Here is a 6,201-nt window from a genome sequence, read left to right as displayed (position 1 = left end):
TTTAAGAAAGTAAATCCGTGGAATACATATCTGCGATCCTGCTGGCACCGCCACCCCCCGCCCCCCGCATTTTTTTTTTTTTTTTGGACGTTTTACTTTTTTTAAGAAAGTAAATCCGTGGAATACATATCTGCGATCCTGCTGGCACCGCCACCCCCCGCCCCCCCGCATTTTTTTTTTTTTTTTGGACGTTTTACTTTTTTTAAGAAAGTAAATCCGTGGAATACATATCTGCGATCCTGCTGGCACCGCCGCCCCTCCACCCCCCGCCCCCCGCATTTTTTTTTTTTTTTTTTTTTTTTTTGGACGTTTTACTTTTTTTAAGAAAGTAAATCCGTGGCATACATATCTGCGATCCTGCTGGCACCGCCACCCCTCCACCCCCCGCCCCCCGCCTTTTTTTTTTTTTTTGGACGTTTTACTTTTTTTAAGAAAGTAAATCCGTGGAATACATATCTGCGATCCTGCTGGCACCGCCACCCCCCGCCCCCCGCATTTTTTTTTTTTTTTGGACGTTTTACTTTTTTTAAGAAAGTAAATCCGTGGAATACATATCTGCGATCCTGCTGGCACCGCCGCCCCTCCACCCCCCGCCCCCCGCATTTTTTTTTTTTTTTTTTTTTTTTTTTGGACGTTTTACTTTTTTTAAGAAAGTAAATCCGTGGAATACATATCTGCGATCCTGCTGGCACCGCCACCCCTCCCCCCCCCGCCCCCCGCCTTTTTTTTTTTTTTTGGACGTTTTACTTTTTTTAAGAAAGTAAATCCGTGGAATACATATCTGCGATCCTGCTGGCACCGCCACCCCCCCCCCCCCCGCATTTTTTTTTTTTTTGGACGTTTTACTTTTTTTAAGAAAGTAAATCCGTGGAATACATATCTGCGATCCTGCTGGCACCGCCACCCCTCCACCCCCCGCCCCCCGCATTTTTTTTTATTTTTTTATTTTTTTTTGGACGTTTTACTTTTTTTAAGAAAGTAAATCCGTGGAATACATATCTGCGATCCTGCTGGCACCGCCACCCCCCGCCCCCCGCATTTTTTTTTTTTTTTTGGACGTTTTACTTTTTTTAAGAAAGTAAATCCGTGGAATACATATCTGCGATCCTGCTGGCACCGCCACCCCCCGCCCCCCGCATTTTTTTTTTTTTTTGGACGTTTTACTTTTTTTAAGAAAGTAAATCCGTGGAATACATATCTGCGATCCTGCTGGCACCGCCACCCCCCGCCCCCCGCATTTTTTTTTTTTTTTTGGACGTTTTACTTTTTTTAAGAAAGTAAATCCGTGGAATACATATCTGCGATCCTGCTGGCACCGCCACCCCCCCCCCCCCCGCATTTTTTTTTTTTTTTGGACGTTTTACTTTTTTTAAGAAAGTAAATCCGTGGAATACATATCTGCGATCCTGCTGGCACCGCCACCCCTCCACCCCCCGCCCCCCGCCTTTTTTTTTTTTTTGGACGTTTTACTTTTTTTAAGAAAGTAAATCCGTGGAATACATATCTGCGATCCTGCTGGCACCGCCACCCCTCCACCCCCCGCCCCCGCGACAGGCGCGCGCACACGCGCGCACACACACACGCACGCACACACACACACACACACATCGCGATGCAGGCGCACACAGATAGACGCACCCCTGCACGGCTGTGCTCCCCCTCCCTCCCCGCGCTGCAATCCCCGACCTGCAAGCCTGTAGGTGCAGCCCCCGCCCCCTCCCGATCGCAGACTCTCCGGCGTCTCGGAGACGGGGGTGGGGTGGGGGGCGGGTGGCTGGGTGGGGCGGTCTGCAGCCCGGCAACGGGGCCCGCGGAAACTGTGGTGTTTCCCGCCACGGGAACGGTCCGCTGCTCAGTCGTGGCGGCAGCGGCGGCGGGGAAAGGAGGCTGGCAAAGAGCGGGGCGAGAGCGGCTGGCGAGCAGGCGGGGAGCCTGGCGCAGAGGTAGGCTGGCGAGGGGGGATGGTGTCTCTTTTCGGAGAAGGCTTCTGTTTGGATCGGTTGGAGTTTTTTTTTTTTTTCTTACTTCTGTCCCACGTCCACGTCCCCGTCCCCGTCCCCGTCCCCCTCCGGTCATTTAGTTTTCCACCCGCGGCGGGGGCGGGCAGGAGTGCAGCAGGGCGAGTGGGTGGCTGACTGAGAAAGGAAGGCGGGAGCGGGGCCACGGGTGCGGCAGGAGAGGGACTCAGCAGCTGGGAGTTAGAGACGGCGCGGCACCGGGGCCTCCCCCCTCCCGCCCGGGCACGGAGCCGGCAGGGACGCCGCAGGGTCCTAAAGTCTCCCGCCTTCCATCCCCGGGGCGGCAAACCTGGTGGCGGAAGGGGGGAGCGGGGGCAGTGAGGCTCGGCGCGAACTGCGAGGCAAGGGGGGGGGGGGGGCGGCGGCGTGTGTGTGTGGTGTGTGTCTGCGTAGCGGCGGGCCCGGGGAAGGGTGCGGGGGGGGGGGGTGGGGGGGGTGGGGGGGGGGGTGTCAGCCCGGGGGCCTGTTTCGAAGGGGGGGTGTGTGTGCGTGGTGGGGGTGGTGGTGGCGGCAGTGGTGGTGGTGGTGTGCGCGCGTGCGCTCTTTGAGCCCACGACTGTGAGCGGGGCAGCGGGTGGAGGGTGTCTAAGGGCGGGTGAGCGGCTGCAGCGGCGGGCGGTGGGCGTTCGGGCCGGGGGCCTGTTTTGGCGGGGCGCGGGCGCGCACGCAGATGGAAATGAGAAAGATTTGCAACGGTGTCGCTAACGCCGCTTTCTCTGTTACAGCCCGGGTGGTCGGCCGCTTCGCCGTCCGGCCTGCGCTCCGTGCCTGCCTACGGGCGATGGGCTCGGCTCCCGGTCGGACCCGTCCCTGGGAAAGCAGCAGCGGAGGTAGCCCAGTGATGAGGCCGCCGCCGCCGCCGCCGCCGCCGCCGCCGCCGCCGCCGCCCCCTCCTCCTCCGAGCCGGGAGGGACCCGATCAGGTACCGGTCACGACCGAGGGTCGGGGAACGCGCGAGGGCCGCGCGACCCCTCGTCCGCCCGTCACGGCAGAGCCGGACGACCGGGACGAACCGGCTTTTGCTCGAAGGTCGGTGGATCGAGAAGAGGCCCAGCCCGGGAGAGACAGGGTGCAGGGCCGCCGCCCGCCAGGCTCTACAGCCGCCTGCCCTCCTTCGGCGGGCCGGCCGGGCTCGCCACGGCGGACGGGACGGGACGGGACGGGACGGGGACCGCCGCCACCTCTGCCCGGTCCGCGGGCCCTGACGGCGAGACCAAGAATTAAAAAAAGGCGGGGGGGGGCCTGGGGAGGAAAGGCCGAGAAAATAAATAGATAAGGAAATGATAAGGAAAAAGGCACGGGGTGCGGGGGTTGCGCTTCCTAACGCAGAACTCATCAGGGACAGGGGCGGGTGGGTGGTCTGCAGGGAGGCCGGCCGGCGGGGGCAGGGCCGGCTTAGGACAGCGATTCAGCTGTCGCTCCCCGCGAATTGTTGATAGAACCTGACGAGCGCCGGGCCTCCGGTTGAGGAACTTCCGGTAAGGAAGGATGAACGAACCTCCGGTAACTGAGGCGTGGATTAATAGTTTTTCGACAGGGCGACACGGGCCGACTTCTGCCGCAGTGAATTAACATCCGCCGGGTCGAGCTCACGTGCGTAGCAAGCAAACAAGTCGGTCGAGAGACAAGCGCCAGGTGAGGAACGGCAGCCGGCCTAGGGAAGGCGTGCGCGCGTCATCCTCGGTAATGACTGAACGAGTAAGCATCGCTCGACAGCAAAGGGCGACAACGAGGTGAGTGAGACTGACGCGGCGTAAAAGTCTAATAAGCAATTCGGGCGCGATAACGCAGGGGCCGGAGAACGCTAACGTTGACCAAGAGCGTCGCAAGGTCCTAAAGGAGTGCCGCAATCGAACCTTCGGAGTCGGCGATTCGTACGACTTGCTACGACTCGTCGAGTCGCATTCCATCCGCGACGATCCGCTGGTAGGTACGGACGGACGGACGTAGGTACGTATCCGTTCCCTGGCGATTAACGCAGGCATGCAGGCCTTGCGCGCGTGAAGGAATGAGTTTTGTTAGCTGTTTAATGAACTGCCAGAAAGGCTATTGCCGCGTCGCGTTAAATCGGTCGGTAGGGAACGATCCGTACACGTTACGATCCAGCGTTGCTCCTCAACTGTTAGCAACTTCGATCGATGACGATTCATCGCGTATCGATTACTCTGTATTCGTTTAGGAGCGAATCCCACGCCGACGGTAGGACGCGGTACCCCGACGGCCACCGACTCGTACGGTACAGAGACGAGAGCGCAGCGTCGGCGCCGCCTCTTCCCGAAGAAGTCATTCCTTACCGATAGAGTACGCCGACTGCGGGTAACGATGGGCTCTCACGTTTTTGACGCGTGCCCGCCCGCGAGCGAGCGAGCGAGCGAGCGTGCTAAAGGACGAGATGTCGGACATGAGAAGTTTTCAAGAAGTGGAATCACGGAGCGGTCTTAGCAAACGAATCGGGACCAACCAGCCCGGAGCGCGGCCAGGCAGCGCAGGCCGACCCCTCGGCGTGGCCAGCTTTGCCCGGAGGCACAGGTAAGGAGGCCAGGCCTAGCCCGGAGGACCAGCCAGGGACACCGGGTCTACCCGGGAGCGCCAGTAGGGATACCAGGCTGGCCCCCAGAGGGTCAGGTAGGGTGGCCAGGCCTACCCCGGAGCGCCTGTAGGGACAGCGGGCGTACCCCGGAGCACCGGTAGGGGTACCGCTGCAACCCCGGAGGATCAGGTAGGGACGCCATCCACCCTGGAGCATCGGGTAGGGATACCGGGCCTACCCCGGGGGGGGGTTCAGGTAGGGAGGGCGGGTCTAACCCCGCGCGCCTGTAGGGACAGCAGGCGTACCCCGGAGCACCGGTAGGGGTACCAAGCCTACACCCGGAGTACCGGGTGGGGGGAACGGTCCTAACCCGGAGTACCGGGTGGGGGTAACAAGCCTACCCCGGAGTACGGGCTGGGGGTACCGGTCCTACCCCGGAGTACCGGGAGGGGGGTACCTGTACCACCCCGGACACTCGGAAAAGGGACGCCAGACCAAGCCCGGAGCATCAGGTAGGGAGGTGGGGCCTTTCCCATCGAGTCAGGCAGGGAGGCCGGGTCTACCCGGCCCGCCCGGGCAGGGAGGCCGGCTCTACCCCCTCCGCCCACGCGAGCCGAGAGGCCAGGTCTGCCCGGCCCGCCCGGGCAGCGAGGCCAGGTCTAACCCTCCGCCCCACGCGGGCTGAGAGGCCAGGTCGGCCCGGCCCTGCCGGGCAGGGAGGCCAGGTCTACCCGGCCCTGCCGGGCAGGGAGGCCAGGTCTACCCGGCCCTGCCGGGCTGGGAGGCCAGGTCTACCCGGCCCTGCCGGGCAGGGAGGCCAGGTCTACCCGGCCCTGCCGGGCTGGGAGGCCAGGTCTACCCGGCCCTGCCGGGCAGGGAGGCCAGGTCTACCCGGCCCTGCCGGGCTGGGAGGCCAGGTCTACCCGGCCCTGCCGGGCAGGGAGGCCAGGTCTACCCGGCCCTGCCGGGCTGGGAGGCCAGGTCTACCCGGCCCTGCCGGGCTGGGAGGCCAGGTCTACCCGGCCCTGCCGGGCAGGGAGGCCAGGTCTACCCGGCCCTGCCGGGCTGGGAGGCCAGGTCTACCCGGCCCTGCCGGGCAGGGAGGCCAGGTCTACCCGGCCCTGCCGGGCTGGGAGGCCAGGTCTACCCGGCCCTGCCGGGCAGGGAGGCCAGGTCTACCCGGCCCTGCCGGGCTGGGAGGCCAGGTCTACCCGGCCCTGCCGGGCAGGGAGGCCAGGTCTACCCGGCCCTGCCGGGCTGGGAGGCCAGGTCTACCCGGCCCTGCCGGGCAGGGAGGCCAGGTCTACCCGGCCCTGCCGGGCAGGGAGGCCAGGTCTACCCGGCCCTGCCGGGCTGGGAGGCCAGGTCTACCCGGCCCTGCCGGGCAGGGAGGCCAGGTCTACCCGGCCCTGCCGGGCTGGGAGGCCAGGTCTACCCGGCCCTGCCGGGCTGGGAGGCCAGGTCTACCCGGCCCTGCCGGGCTGGGAGGCCAGGTCTACCCGGCCCTGCCGGGCAGGGAGGCCAGGTCTACCCGGCCCTGCCGGGCTGGGAGGCCAGGTCTACCCGGCCCTGCCGGGCAGGGAGGCCAGGTCTACCCGGCCCTGCCGGGCTGGGAGGCCAGGTCTACCCGGCCCTGCCGGGCAGGGAGGCCAG

This window comes from Accipiter gentilis, chromosome 35 (genome assembly GCF_929443795.1).
Source record: "Accipiter gentilis chromosome 35, bAccGen1.1, whole genome shotgun sequence".
Lineage (NCBI taxonomy): Eukaryota > Metazoa > Chordata > Aves > Accipitriformes > Accipitridae > Astur > Astur gentilis.
This window is presented reverse-complemented; position numbering follows the sequence as displayed.